Raw genomic sequence first — 15857 nt, 5'->3', positions numbered from 1 at the left:
ACAAAACTGGATTCCTTTCATGACACCCACTTGGGCTATTGATGCTGCTCAGAATCACCTTGACATTCATTCTCACTGCAGCACCAATAAAGTCACTGGAATGCAGTTGGCCTAAATTACTTTGGGTATGGCTACATCTGGAATTTCAAAGCGCTGCCCCGGCAGCGCTGCGGGAGCGCTGCCGCGGCAGCGCTTTGAAGTGTGAGTGTAGTCAGAGCAGCAGCGCTGGGAGAGAGCTCTCCCAGCGCTGCATGTAAACCACATCCCTTACGGGTGTAGCGTGCAGCGCTGGGAGCCGCGCTCCCAGCGCTGCTGCCCTGATTACACTGACGCTTTACAGCGCTGTATCTTGCAGCGCCCAGGGGGGTGTTTTTTCACACCCCAGTTGCAGCGCTGTGTGAGTGTAGCCAAGGCCTTTAAGATGAAAGAGCTGAAGACTGCAATGTGCATGTCACACCCTCTGAGGCTGAGATTAACCCACTGATCACCAATGCTAAGGAAAACAGCTCCATCAAAAGGAGGACTCGTGTGAAAGTAAAATGAATTATATAGTAAGAATAGAAAGGATTAAAGAAATGTTGTCTGTATCTTTAAGCAAAAATGTTGGAATGTTGCAACCAGGTGTCAGGAATACAGACATTAACATAGAACAATTGCACCGTTTAAGGGCAATTGGTGAAGCATTAGCCTTAGATCGATAACAGTTAGTAAGGAAACAGGATATGCATGCTGTGCCCCAGGTGAATTTTCCTGTTTTGCTTTCTTTGTCCCTTTGTCTAATTCCCGCTCTTTTATCTGTATAAATAAGACTGTTTGGGCCTTGCAAGGCCACTCACATATTCTGAATGTTATTGGCGGAGCGCTACGCTAATAAACAGAGTGGTCTGACAAATTGTGAGTCTTGATTCTAACTTTGACAATTTGGAGGTTCCACCGAGATGGCAACCGTCTTCACTGGGGCTGTGTGATTCCTGACAGTTTGTATAGGACGACCGTGGCAGCCAGCACCTGGGCACTTGGCCCAAGCGGTCCTCCACTAGAACGGAAAGGCGCACGACCACAGTGAAGTCTACGCCATCGAACCCGTTGGTTCCCACTCTGTTCTGGTAGGAATCCCGGGATCTGACATCAGGATTCTGGTCAGGTAATTATTTCTGTGTTTTGTCCGGACTGAGGACTGTCCTGTCTCTGTGTCTATCCGTCCTCCCTAATTCTGCCTCGTAAAAGTTCACGCTTAGGCCTTAAAAATATCCAAGCTCCCCTCTGAATCCTGCATACTGGGGGCCAGGACGGGGGTCCCACTTGGAGCTATAAACCCTGGACTCGAACTGAGCTCCTTTCAATTATAAAAGGCTTTCCAAAGCCCCGAGAAAATCCTACCAAATTTGCAGAGGAATTTTTGTTAGTGTGTGATACCTATGAACCCTCTGAGGCAGACCTCCTGCAGCTGTGCAAGCTACTTGTAACAGCCCCTAGTGAGCATGATAAATGGCTCACAGCAGCAGATTGGCCCGCTGCTGACCGCCGCTCTACTTTGTCAGACACTGGTCCTACTGCTGAATACCGAAAAAAGTGTAAGGAACGAGCTAAAAATCTATTTGAAGCCATCCCTCGGGTATGGACTCCTAAAACCAACTGAACTGCCATAAATAGCTGTAAGCAACGACAGGGAGAAAACCCTGGCGACTATCGCACCCGGCTAACTGACATTTTTCTGCAACATTCTGGTATACAGCAACCAGATACAAATTGACAGGGTGCCCTGGCTAGTGCATTTGTTAATGGCCTCCTGCCTGCTATTGGTAATCTGCTAAAACAAATAAGTGTTTGATGGGAGACCGAAACCATGGACAAATTGCAAACAGTGGCAGAGCACTGCCAATGTACTTTAAAAGGAAAGGAAGAGCAATCAGCTCAGCAGTTAATGGCCTTGCAAATACAGCATTATTCGGGGCAGGGCAAACAGTACCGGGGACGGGGAAAATACCAGGGACGAGGACGGAGGGGACGTGGTCGTGGGAGGGAACAGGGAAGTGGATTTTTGGGTTATGGGGATTTTGTAATTACTGTAAACAGCCGGGACATTGGAAGAATGAGTGTCCAAGCCGACCTGGTAACTCTGTGAACAACCAGTTAAACCCCCTGCCAGCACAGCCAGTCATCCCCCAGCCTTACTTTGCCCCACAACAATGGTGGGACACCGGGGAACCTCAGGAAATTTTAGCCCCTTTACTACCTCTCACTCCCACGGGTGAGTGTGTGTTAACTATCAATGATCTTTCTCTCCCTTTCCTTGTTGACACGGGAGCTTCGCTCTCTGCAGTTCGTACTACCGACCTGCCTGAGGTTCCCCACTCCGGAAAAACCCTGTCCGCTATGGGCTTTACGGGAGTCCCAACCCCTTATCCCCTTTCAAAACCTCTACCAGTCCAGGTTGGTCCCCTTTCTGCGGATCATGCCTTCCTTCTCTCTGATTCCACTCCGGTAAACCTTTTGGGTCAGGATCTGTTATGTAAGCTTGGCTGCACCATATACTGTTCCCCGGATGGGGTCTATTTACAAATTCCCCAGTCTTCCCTGAGTGATTCTGTAGCCTCGCTGCTGTCTGAAACGTCCCTTTCTACTCCGGTTCCTTGTTGCCCACTGGTCCCGTCCCTTGAGCACCTAATTTCGCAGGTCCCATCCTCTCTGTGGCCAACCCATCCCTCTGAGGTGGGCCGCTTAAATACTGATCCTGTCTGCATTACTGTTGACTCTTCCAAACCCCTGCCTCGCCTATCTCAGTACCCTTTAAACCCTGAGGCAGAGGCTGGCATTGCTCCGGTCATAACTGCCCTGCAGGAGCAAGGCATTATTGTTCCCTGTTCCAGTCCCTGTAACACCCCTATCCTCCCCGTTCGAAAAGCTGATGGCAAATCATGGCGATTTGTTCAGGACCTTCGAGCCATTAATCATATTGTCATACCTGTTTTTCCTGTTGTCCCAAACCCAGCAACGATCTTGGCTTCTATTCCACCAGCTGCAACTCATTTTACTGTTGTTGATTTGTGTTCTGCTTTCTTTTCTGTTCCGGTTCACCCTGATTCCCAATACCTCTTTGCCTTTTCCTACAGGGGACAGCAATATACATGGACCACGTTCCCTCAGGGGTATACGGAAAGTCCATCTTATTTCTCCCAGGCATTAGCCCGAGACCTAGCTGACCTTGTTTTCCCATCTGGGTCCACTCTAGTCCAATATGTAGATGATCTGCTCCTCTGTTCCCCCTCATTATCTGCCTCAGAAACTGATTCTTTAGTGCTCCTTACTGCCCTAGCAAAAAAAGGTCACAAGGCTTCTCGCTCTAAACTACAGCTTTGTCAAACCTCTGTCACATACCTTGGTTTTCTCCTCTCCCAGGGTTCCCGTACACTTTCTCCCACCCGCGTCCAGGCTATTCTTAGCTTTCCCTGACCCTGCACTCCACGCCAGGTCCGAAAATTTTTAGGCATGACTGGATTTTCCAGGCAATGGATTCCCCAATACGCCTCCCTTGCAAAACCTCTACAGGAACTCACTCGACTCTCTGTGCCTAATCTCATGCCATGGTCACCTGAAGCAGACTCTGCCTTTGTTTCCCTCAAACAAGGTTTGGCTTCGGCCCCCGCTTTAGGGCTGCCAGACTATTCTAAGCCTTTTACCCTTTTCTGCCATGAACAATCTGGATGGGCACTTGGAGTTCTCACTCAGGTGCACGGAGGCAGGAATCGCCCAGTAGCTTATTTCTCTGCCACTTTGGACCCTGTGGCCCAAGGCCTGCCCCCCTGCCTGCGTGCTGTGGCTGCTGCAGCACGCTTAGTCGAAATGTCTGAATCCCTTGTCCTTCGCTCCCCCCTTACTCTCATGGTCCCTCACTCTATAGAAACTCTGCTGTTACAACGCAATACCAGCCACCTCTCCTCCGCTCGCCTTAGCAGGTATGAACTTCTACTGCTGTCGACCTCATATATCACTATAAAGCGCTGTTCTCAGTTAAATCCTGCCACTCTCCTTCCTTTGTCTAATGACGGTGATCCTCATGACTGCCTTGCAACTGTCTCTGCTATCACCGTCCCGCGCTCTGACCTTTCTGATGTCCCTCTCCCTAACTCTGACCTTGTTTTGTTTACTGATGGTTCCTGTTTTTGAGACAACCAAGGTCGTCTCCTTGCAGGATACGCTGTAGTGTCACTCTCTGAAACCCTAGAAGCTGCACCTTTACCTTCTGTAACCTCAGCACAAGTTGCTGAATTAGTTGCCCTCACCCGTGCCTGCTTTTTGGCTGAGGGATGCTCCGCCACCATTTACACTGACTCTCGCTATGCTTTTGGGGTTGTACATGACTTTGGTACCCTCTGGCAAGCTCAGTGTTTCCTTACATCTGCCTTACATCATCACAGAGTTACATCTGCCCTATTAAGAACGGCCCCTATATCGCTGCTCTCCTGTATGCAGTTTTACTTCCCTCTGCCCTGGCTATTGTTAAGTGCCCTGGCCACTCGATGGCAGACACTGATGTTGCTAAGGGTAACGTGTTTGCTGATGCCTCTGCTAAACATGCTGCTGCTATAGAACCTTCCCCAGATGCATTTCTAGGTTCCCTCTCTGTTTCTATACCACCACCATCCCTCACTGACCTCACCCTGCTCCAAGACTCTGCCCTAGAAACTGAAAAAGATTCCTGGGTTGCCCAGGGTTGCTCTCTACATCCTGATTCCCTTTGGTATTCGCCTACTGGTACCTTCATAGCCCTCTTTTCATTCTACCCATCGCTGGCCGCCCTGCTACACGGTGTTTCGCATGTCGGAAAGGAGGGAATGGTGTCTGCTCTAACTAAGGCGGGATGGTGGGCTCCCCATTTCAGCTCTTTTGCAGCCTGCCACTGTGCCGCCTGCACCACTTGCCAAAGCCACAATATTGGTAAACCTGTAAAAGTGGCTCAGGGATTCCGGGGCTTGCCCCAAGCACCCTTCTTGCATTGGCAACTTGATTTTGTACAAATGCCTAAGTGTCAACGATTTGAATTTATTTTGGTTATGGTATGTTTATTTTCTGGTTGGATTGAAGCCTTTCCTTCTCACAAGGCTGACTCACTGTCCGTTGCTAAATGTTTGTTAAACCATATTATGCCTGCCAAGGGAATTCCTGCCACTCTGTCCAGTGACCGGGGTACACACTTTACCGGACAAATTGTTCAACACCTGGATCGTGTACTACATGTCACACACCTGCTGCACTGTCCCTACCTCCCACAAAGTGCAGGTGCTGTGGAAAGGCGAAATGGTGTACTTAAGAATAAACTTGCTAAAATTTGTGACTCCACAGGGTTAAGCTGGTCAACAGCTTTACCACTAGCCCTTATGGAAATGCGATCCACTCCATCCCAAAGGCATAAACTGAGTCCTTTTGAAATCGTTATGGGACGCCCTATGCAAACTGTGGCTACCATTACTCCAGTCCCAGACTTGAATTTGACTCACAGTACGCTCCTTCAATATTGCAAGGGATTAATGCAAGCTGTAAGTCACTTCCATTCACAGGTTCGAGCCGCCTGGCCGACGGAACCCACCTCTGATGCCTGCCACAACCTTGAACCAGGTGACTGGGTCTACGTACGGCATCACCATCGAAAACACGCCTTGGAACCTCGGTGGAAGGGTCCTCATCAGGTACTGCTTACTACCCAGTCAGCTGTTAAGTTATCTGGCATTGCAGCATGGATACATGCTTCACAGTGTAAGAAGACACCCTCCCCGGCGAACCAATCAACACCTCAGGACTGTGCAGTCAGTTTTGACTCCAGAAGAAGACGTAGAGGAACAGCCTGCAATACCTTACAATCTACGCTCTCGTAAGGGTTGCCAGAAGCAGATGACGACCTAAAGCAAGGCCCAAGAAGCAGCAGTAGTGAGTCTAGCGCCTGCTGCCTGGTGGACATAAAAATGTGAGTGCAGTTCCCTCAGTTGAGGTTGTCAGAACCAGAAGGGCCTTGCCTCCAACATGCAGCTCTGGTGGCGCCTGTTCCTCGGCTGCTGGTATCTTAAGGTCTGGGGTGCCCACAATGACAATTCTTTTATCCAGCAGCAAGTGTGGATAGCTCAGACCCTTAATATTTCTAAATGCTGGGTCTGCAGCCACATCCCAGCCCACTCTCAAGCTGGTGTTCCTGTCCTGGCTATCCCACTGAATTCCCCAGACCTTACTGGAGGACCTCGTCCATTTAACAAAACATGGAACAGCAATGACACTTGGGAAGCAGTGGGAATAAATGTATCTAAATGGATAAGTGTGGTGGAGGGGAAAAGTCATTGGTGTTGGGTGTGTAATGGGACAGGGCTGGATCTGGGAACAAGCCGTTGCCTTCAGCATATTGTGGCAAATGGTGTATGGGATTATTCAAACAAAACTAAGAAGTGGCGGACTGGGTATGGGGATATGAATTTTTTCTCAACCTGGGATCAAACACAAAAATCAATCTCATGTTCCCCCTACAGTAATCTTAGTAAAAATAATACAATCTTCCAATGCCATACAAATACTACCACTCCTCGTAAGGAGGATTACCCTGTGCCCTTTGGAGGATATTACTCCTCATTTGCAGATACCTATGTAACAAATGGATGCAATCGACCCTTCCCGGCCTTAATAGGCCATCATTGGGTTTGTGGAACCAAAGCTTATACTGTATTACCAGCTAACTGGTCAGGTATCTGTTATCCCGCCCAACTCTTCCCACAATTCCGGGTGCTAGAGTCCCTCCCACGAGAACGCCTCCGTAATTTCAGGCAAAAAAGAAGGGACTTACTAGATGCCCAATGGTATATATATAACATAAGCCCCTTAACTTGGGAAGAGGCCATTGGCACTTCCTTTATCCCACTTGGGGGAGTAATACACCATGCAAAAAGACTCCTAAGGTTACAAGCAGTGGTTGAAATAATGGCAAATGAAACCGGAGAAAGTTTAAAAACCTTGGCCAAAGAAACAGGGGTGATCAGACAGGTTGCCCTCCAAAACCGTCAAGCATTAGACATAGTGCTGGCGGCCAAAGGAGGGACCTGTGCTCTCATTGGAAAAGAATGTTGTGTGTTTATACCTGACAATACCAATGAGGTAATAGATCACGCTAGCCACTTAGAACAAATCGCATGTCTTCCTCATGAAGAGCTGAGTTCTTTATGGAAGTGGCTAAGTAAGATGTTCAATTTCTCTGGCATAGGAAACTGGTTGTTTCAGGGAGCCCTACTATTCTGTTTGGAATCTTAGTGATTTTTCTATGCTTTCAGTTAATCTCCTGTTGTATTCACAATTGTGTCACCCAGATGACTGCCCCAAAACAGAGTGCTAACATGATGATTTTGAATATCACTGATGACCTAAGAGATAAGGAACGGTTAATTTGTGGAACCCAGTAAGGGTTGGTCATGGCGTACGCCTGACCAAAAGGAGGGATTGTGAAAGTAAAATGAATGATATAGTAAGAATAGAAAGGATTAAAGAAATGTTGTCTGTATCTTTAAGCAAAAATGTTGGAATGTTGCAACCAGGTGTCAGGAATACAGATATTAACATAGAACAATTGCACCGTTTAAGGGCAATTGGTGAAGCATTAGCCTTAGATCGATAACAGTTAGTAAGGAAATAGGATATGCATGCTGTGCCCCAGGTGAATTTTCCTGTTTTGCTTTCTATGTCCCTTTGTCTAATTCCCGCTCTTTTATCTGTATAAATAAGACTGTTTGGGCCTTGCATGGCCACTCACATATTCTGAATGTTATTGGCGGAGCGCTACGCTAATAAACAGAGTGGTCTGACAAATTGTGAGTCTTGATTCTAACTTAGACACATGCAAGCAATCAAATTTGTTTGGTAACTAATGAGGACCTGTCACGGAGTGTGGGGAGTCCGGCCCTGCACCCCTCTTCCTGGGACCCACAGTGACTCTTAGCCAGCCAGTAAAACAGAAGGTTTATTGGGCAACAGGAACAGAGGTTACAGCAGAGCTTGCAGGCACAGTCAGGACCCCTCCCTCGAGTCCTTCTGGGCTTTCAGGGTGCTTGGATCCTAGCTAGGATACCCTGAATTCTGCCCACACAGCCCCAAGCCCAAACTCAAACTGCTTCCCTCTTGCCACTCCCTTCCTTTGTCCCCTTCCCAGGCAAAGGTGTTGACCTTTCCCCTCCCTTACCTAGCTCAGGTTACAGGCGCTGGCATCGTCCATCCCCTAAAGTCCTCCCCTGGTCTCCCACTCCCCACACAGACACTCCCTACTGCATCACAGGAACTCCTCCACAAACAGCATCTCAGATCCTCCAGGCAGTCCTAGGAACTGTATAAAAGTGCTCACCACTCAGCACTCTTCTAAACACTTCTCCAGACTTCATCTCCTCGGTGAACTGCGTATGTCCAGTTCCACTCAATCTCTTTCTAACCCTAGAGATAACACAGTAGGGCCTTTTTTCATTTAAGATGGAATCTTGCATGTTCTCACTGTGATTTTTATCAGGGATCACGGAGATCTTCCATAACTATCTTGTGTCATTAGTAAGTTGCAGGCGCTGACGGATTCATGAGCTAAAGCTAAAAGAGAGACTTGAAGAACAATTGGAAAACATATTACCTATTAATTGGAAATAGATTTAGGGCACTGAAATCTTTTCAGTAACTTTAGAAAGTCCCTTAACCATTTTTCACTTAGGTGGATTTGGAAGAAACTTTTCTAGGTTAGTCCAGAAAGGTCCAATTCAGCAGTCTTCTACTTTATTCTGTAGCAGCTGTTACGCCTCAGTACTGGAGACAAGAGACAGATGAAGTTGACAAGTGGAGTGCTCCGGCTGAGTAATTCCTATGTTCTCCTGAACAGAAATACTCATTGAAGGTGCTTCTCCTGAGATGATGTAATTTCATGTTGCTCTTATTCCAGTCTCTGTTTTACAGACAAAGTCATTGAGAGGGGCTCAAAGGGACCAGTTGGGAGGGACGCTTACTGCAAGTGGACAAATGGACAAGAGAGGTAGAAAAACCAAATAGGAACAAATACAAAGAGACTAACTCCACTTCTCCTCTCTCTCTCAGGCCCCATGCTGACCTCACTACCATTGTAACCGAGCTTTGAATCCTTTCTTCCACCAGCACTTCTACCTTCTCTTTACTCTCATCCCTCTTGTGTGTTGCAGGTTTACCTCCACCCCAGAAAGATGACTGTCTCCAGCCTGTGGTATCCAAATGCGGGGTGGCCCGGCCTAGTCCAGTTACTGGCAGCTCCAACGAGCCATGCGTTAGGCAGTGCCCTGACTCTGAAGTGCTGATCAGACCCTCACCGGTTGTTGTGACCCTCCCTGGATCAGTTCTCAGCAATTTCCTTCAGCAGAGTGAAGTAGCAGCCGTAGGAGCACCTGTGGTGGGAGCCGGTTTGGGGGGCTCATTTGGTTGTGGGGGACTGCACGGCTATGAAGGCCTTTACGGAGGGTTGTATGGTTTAGGGAGATTAGGTGGTTATGGTGGCCATTACGGTCATGGGGGATTATTGGGTCACGGGGGATACTCTGGTTACCCAGGTCTTTACGGTTATGGGGGATTATTGGGCTATGGGGGACACTGCGGTTACCCGGGCCTTTATGGTTACGGGGGATTATGGGGATACGGGGGATATGGCCGCAGGTCTCTTGGTGGATATTGTGGGCCATGTTAAACCCAGCAGGAACACCCACAGAAGAAGGAAGAACCAGGAAATGAACAGCAAGATACAGATTCACCCCTGAGCTTTTGGGCATGGCTTTCAGAAGTGCTGGGCAAACAGGGCTCCAGTTGAACTCCGTGGAGCTTTGTGTGCTCAGCACCTTGGCCTGACAGCCATGCTGCATTTCTAATGTTACGCTTTAAGACTCTTTCTGCCAAGGCTTTCCCACCCGCATGCTGATTCTCGCTTTCACATGTGGACTCATTCTGAATTACACGCAGGCTGTTTACACTGACCCCCGCAGGGTGAAGGAACAGGAGCCTTCAAATAGGCAGCATTTATGTTTAGTATCACCTTAAGTCCCTTTTAGACACCACATTTTCTACCTTTCCATCGGTACGTACCTCTAGGGGCTCACTTTGATCTTTGCTCTGGCCAGATGTCTAATGGAGAAGCTGCCTAGTCTCTGCTTTTATTTTGCTTCGTCTCATTGCCCACCAACTTGAATAAAACAAAGAACTTATAATGGTTACAAAGGGGACTTCTTTGTCAACCTCTGCAGCTGCAACAAAGCAAACAGGTCTTCATGTCTGAAATGAGCCCCACTGAGGTGTGTGATGGGTCGCAACTCTTCTTGATACACTGGAAATACATTCTTTCTGCTCTGTAGTATTTCTTCCTGAAACTGTGTACTACCAATTTCATTTGCATTAACAACTCTGCTGCATCATAATATCGGTCTTCTGGTTCTCCTTGTTCCTCCCTCCTTGCTTAAAAAATCGTGTTGGACGAAATTCCTCCTTGTGTCGCTGGCACTTCTCCAGTTGTAATTTTCAAAGCCCTGGTAGATAGAGTCTTTTCCTGCAAAGACTTAGTGACACATTTTCCCTTCATTTACGTTCCCTTTAGTTTCAAGAAGATCAATCGTATGATTTGTGTTAAGAGTCTATGAAAGTCTTTGCAGGTTTTCATGAGGAAAAGAAAAGTGGCCACAAGATCACATACTTCACTGTAGGCCAACGGTGACAGACTCTTCCTAATAGTGGGAGGGCCACGAGGACCCACCTCCAATGTGGTCCCACTCCTGCCCCTCCTATTCCCCAAGGCCCCGACCCCTGGCCAAACCAAAGCTGGAGCCAGAACAGGGAACCCATCACCCCCATCTGCCGGAGTTGCGGGGCTCGAGAGCAGACCCCAGACTGTAGCCTCTGATCCCGCACCCCATCCATGGCAGATGGCGGGCTCAAGGTTCCCCACAGTTGCCTGTGTGCTTCTTACTCTGACCCTGCTCCTGCTTCTGGCCCAGACGAGGGTAGAGTCTCATGGGTAAGAGGAGGGGCGGGGAGTCAGGCCCACATAAAAAGTGGACCTGACCCAGAGTGGTTCCTGGCCCCCCTTCCACTTCCTCTTCCCCTTCCCATTCCCCGTTCCCCCAAACACACGCAACTCTTCAATAGAACCCAGTGGCAAAAACAAAAGTCAGTGTGCCCGATGGACACCTCCTTTGCATTAACTTTATGCAGCTGCTGTTAGAAAGTCAAAAGGAAGAAAGAAACGGTCCATATCCATGGAGAGGAGATCACCTGGCTGAATTCTCATTGACACTAAAGCCTTTTGACAGTGCTCTGGCATGGGAAAGAGGCACTCAAGTCAAGGTAGATGTAGGTAACATCCACCTTATGGCCCCTGCCTTATTTGCATTTTACAATGTGATGTAATACCTATTGTGTAGTTGAGAATCAGGGCCAGTGTGGTGATAACAGAGGAAACCCAAAACCAGGAAGGCATTAGACGAAACCGATCAAGGGTAACATGGCAAACATGAGGAATGTTTGCAGAGGTGCTGATGAAATGCAGCTCTCTCATTATTTCACATGGAGTTTGGTGCACTCAACACTTCTCAAAGCCAGGCCTATGGGATCAGAGGTGAATCTGTATCTTCCCGTTCATTTCCTGCTTCTTCCTGTTCCCATGGAGATGCCTGATGGGCGCAATGTGGTTTACAATTTCCATTTAGGTCCCGATGACCCCATCACAATCCCCCCAGCCCTGTTTTCCCCAACAACCATATGGGCCCTTGTGACCATGGAGGTGGTGATGGGGGCACATGTGCTGATAGAGGTTTATAACGTTATGGAAACAACTACAATTAGAGGGTGTAAAAGTGCATTGCAAGATTCTCAATGGTTGATCATTGTTCACACTTAGAGGAGAAGATGTTTCACCCAAAGTTCACCCCAAAATCATCAAAACAAAATTTAAAAAATGCCAAAATGAGCCTCTCTAAGAGTTACTGTCAGGTTAGTGATGTATCTGGAAGCGTACAGTAGGGTTCAGGTGATACAGGTCAGCCTCAAGAAAGAGGGAGCCTGGGACCCTGCAGTCAGCTGCTGAGTTCCCAACCCACCCTCCGCAGGATAGGCTCTCAGTGAAGCGCTCTGGGAGGCAGGGACAGAGAGACAGGTTTCTGAAAGGTCACCAAAAAAATTGTTGTGAGAACTCTTGAATCTTAATCCATAATTTGGGAGCATCTAATCCCACAAAAAGAATCTGCTATTAAAATAATAGAACCTTGTGTGCACATACAACTTTAATGAGCCTGCAGTGCTTTGAAGTCCTTTGATTTGAGGAAGCCTGTGATCATTGAGCATAATATCACTATGAGATCTGGTTTATGTGGAGGTGAACAAGCACATTGAGGTGAAGGTTACACAGGTTGCAACTCACAGAGTCAGGAATAAAACCTAGTCATAGTGATTACTCACCCATGCTCACCACTGCTCCTGAACTGCATTGGACAGTTCCCATTCAAGGCTTCTGAATATCCCACTGCAGCATCAGTGAAGTCGGTAGAATGATCCCAGGAATGTAGCTGGCCTGTAATGTTTTCAGAGGAAAGGGAGCTGAAGGGTGTATTGTGCCCCTCACATTGTGTGGAGTTAGCAAGAAAATGATCCTCAAAAAGATGTTGGTGTCACCAGGCATAAATCTAGGTAACTCGGGGGGGTGGTAAACCACAAGTGTCAATGAAGCCCTCCTGCTGTAGGCCTCAATGAACCAATGTTCCTCCATGTTAAACACTTTGTGTAACCTAGTGTAACCTAATATGTTAAGAGCTGTAAAATGTAGTGTTAGCAGTTAGTTTTCGGTTGTAACAGTCAGTTCTCTGCTGTAATACATTAAAGCTAGGCTAAAGCACGCTCAAGGCCGTTTTAAGATACTGTATACATGTCTCAGCAGCGGAGAGCGGGGAGGAAGGGGGAAGACAAAAGATTGAATGAGAAAAGATACTGCAGCTGGATGGGAAAGGAGGGGGGAGTGAGAAATCAGCTAGTCAGCAAGAAAGTTTTGTAGTAAACAACTGTGATATAAAAGGAAGAAACTGCTTGTTTTAGGGGGGCAGGATTTGAGATTTTCTCCCTTGCACCTTATTTGAGCTTGGTTTGCTTCTCCACCCTGGTGTGTTTATTGGCGCTGCACACCAAGTGACGGAACCCCCCCCCCTCCCCCCGCTGTTGCTTGGCCTCAGGCAGTTATCTGCCGGCAACAAAGACAAAGGGGAAAAATCACATCAGTTGAAGGAGTTACTCAAAGTTTGATTTTTAACTCATTGGGCCTTCGGGAACAAAGGATCTCTCAAGTCCTCCAGCAGCCGAAAAAACTGTCTGAAAAAATTAAGGACTCAGGGGTCTTCTAATCCCTTTAATTTATTCTACTGTGTGAACTAGAGAACCCTATTCAAGTTGCTCTCTCCATAACCATTGAGACTATGTGCTAGTGATCCTTTTAATTTAGGACTGAATCTTGCACAGACACTCTGTGATTCTTAACCATGAGAAAGGTTTGGGTTTTTAAATTTTTTTTTCTCTTATTGAGTTGCAGGCATTGGTTTTTTCGTGGTTTATAAGTTAAGGCCTGGATTTTCAGAGCAAGACATGTACAATATTTGGCACACTACAGCCTGATGATTTTAGTTGGAACTTGGGCATTCAAATCCCTTAGGGATTTCCAAAAAATCTCACCCCCAATTTTTGATTTAGGGTTCAGGAAGAAATTCCCTACATTTCCTCCATAAAGTGTTCATTAATTCTTTTTCTGCTTTCTTCTGAAGCAGACGGTGAGTGATACTCATTGAGATAACATACCGCATTAGATGGGCCATTTGTCTCTTCTAGCATAGGAATTGCAACAGTCTCGCTTTCAGAAGTGAATCTAGATGCAGATCCTCCTCTGGCTTAACTTACTGTAGCTGCAGTGAAGCCAGTGGATCAGAGCAGATTTGCACCAGGGGAGGCGCTGGGGTTGTGTTTTGTTTTGATTTAAAAACCCATTTTTCTTTATTCATCAGCAAGTGTTGGTGACTCGCTGAGGTTTACAAACCAAAGCATGGTCTTGTGATACTGGACTGAACTGCTGTGTCTGTCAGTAGATGTCAGAGGACTGTTGGCCACTCACTAAAGGTTAGGGGAGCTTTTCTGGTGGCCTTGTGCCAATACCAAAAGGATGGTGAAGGACCAATGAGAAATCAGGGATCTTGAGACTGACTGTCCCCAGAACCAATGATGAGAGTCCAACACAACAGGTCAGCCTGATTGACAGGGCAGGCAGGCCAATGAGGAAGTCAGGAACCCAGAGCTGGAGCTGTCTGAGTGGGAGACCAAGCTAAGGGGAGAGCAGCAGCCAGAGCTGAGCTGAGCGGAGCCGCAGCAGCGTGAGGGGCCAGAGGAGCAGCCCAGAGAGCAGAGCTGAGCTGGAGGCAGAGCCGCAGCCAGGCTGGGGCAGAGTGGAGCTGGGGCTGGGGCTGGGGCCGTCCGGAGCCGGGTGCGGTGAGCAGCTGGGTGAGTGGGGGGGACCCTGGGCAGAGGGTCCAGCACAGGGAGACGCCACCAGCCAAGATGGGGATCATGACACTGACGGGGGCCTGATGCTGGGAAGAAGGGTCCTGCCACCTGGAGCCTGAGGGCGTGTGGGAAGCGCCAGAGCAAGTGTCCGACCCGCAGCATCCCTGCAGCACGGCCAGGGACTGGGCAGGAGGAACAGACTGTGAACTGCCCTGGCACTGCAGAGACGGCTGTGTGTGGTGTCCCTCAACCCATGGGGTGGGGTGACTTGCTCCTTTATCCTTTCCCATTTTCCTTATTTATTTATTAGTTGCTGTTTAATAAATCATATTTGCTCTGAAGTACATGTACAGTAGAACCTCAGCGTTACGGACACCTCGGGAATGGTGGTTGTCTGTAACTCTGAAATGGTCCGTAACCTGAAGATGTTACGGAATTCAGCCACTGCTGAATTGGGGCTGCAGCCATTGGGGGTGGAAGCATCCAGTGTGAGGAGAGTACCCTGGAGTGGGGACAGCTGAGCCCCTGACCTAAGTGACTATGAGAAGATTAAGGATGGATCCCCACCAGGATTTCTAGTCCGAGCCTTGTCAGGGTTACAAGGACAGTGGAAGAGGAGTCCTTGAGGTCAGGCAGGCCTCTGGGAAAACAGAGTGGGAATTAGGACTCAGATTCATTCATTAGTAAATTCAAGCGGGGTCCATATAATCTGGTAAAGTTCCCTACAGAGGTGGGACCATCTCCTAATAACATATAGGTTATATCCTAACAAGGAATCTTGTATTATTAATGCTATCCCAGCCATGTTCTTTGCACTATTTTTTTAAAGGACTGGAAATTCCAAGCATTAATGATATACATTTTATATATTTATATCTCTTAGAGACAGGATATTTTTAGGACAAAGAGAATAACAAGGATTCAAAAGAGCTGGTTGGGTCCCTTCTTCTTTCTTTCTTTCTTTCTTTCTTTCTTTCTTTCTTTGTCTCTCTCTGCATCTCTCTCTCTCTGCTTTTCTCTCTTTAGGTCTCTACATGACCTCAGTTGCAATAGGAGCTAATCATTAAAATTTTTATTTCCCTTTCCAATGTACCTTAAGTTTATTGTCTTGCCTGCTGTGTGTTTCAGGTTTATCGCCATGGCAGAAAGATCTCTTGCTTCACAAATGTGTGAAGCTGCAATAAGCTACAACATGCCAGGTGTAAGCCAGTTCCCTGCCTCCACAGTGCTGATCCAGCCACCACCTTCCCAGGAGCAATTCTCAGCTCTTTCCCTCAGGAAAGCAGAGTGGGATCCCCAGGAGTAGCTGACATTGGAGG

General features: G+C 47.7%; 1 protein-coding gene and 1 pseudogene across 8 annotated transcripts in view; both read left to right on the top strand.

The window, feature by feature from the left end:
- LOC127032899 (claw keratin-like) overlaps nucleotides 1–15857 on the top strand; it is a 196501-nt gene that overhangs the window by 22013 nt on the left and 158631 nt on the right. For 2 of the 8 annotated variants that reach the window (XM_050920539.1, XM_050920524.1), the window contains one exon: nucleotides 15738–15856. The exons of 4 other annotated variants lie outside the window; for them this stretch is intronic. The gene's annotated coding sequence lies outside the window, so the exon portion shown is untranslated. Of the gene's footprint in view, nucleotides 1–14820; nucleotide 15857 lie in introns of those variants that run through there. 2 more of the 8 variants (XM_050920505.1, XR_007768967.1) reach the window with 2 other exon arrangements.
- On the top strand, nucleotides 9216–9759 carry LOC127032793 (claw keratin-like; annotated as a pseudogene).

The sequence above is a fragment of the Gopherus flavomarginatus genome, chromosome 1, assembly GCF_025201925.1.
Source record: "Gopherus flavomarginatus isolate rGopFla2 chromosome 1, rGopFla2.mat.asm, whole genome shotgun sequence".
Classification (NCBI taxonomy): domain Eukaryota; kingdom Metazoa; phylum Chordata; order Testudines; family Testudinidae; genus Gopherus; species Gopherus flavomarginatus.
Note: the sequence above shows the minus strand (reverse complement) of the source record. Positions and strands in the feature narration are given on the sequence as shown.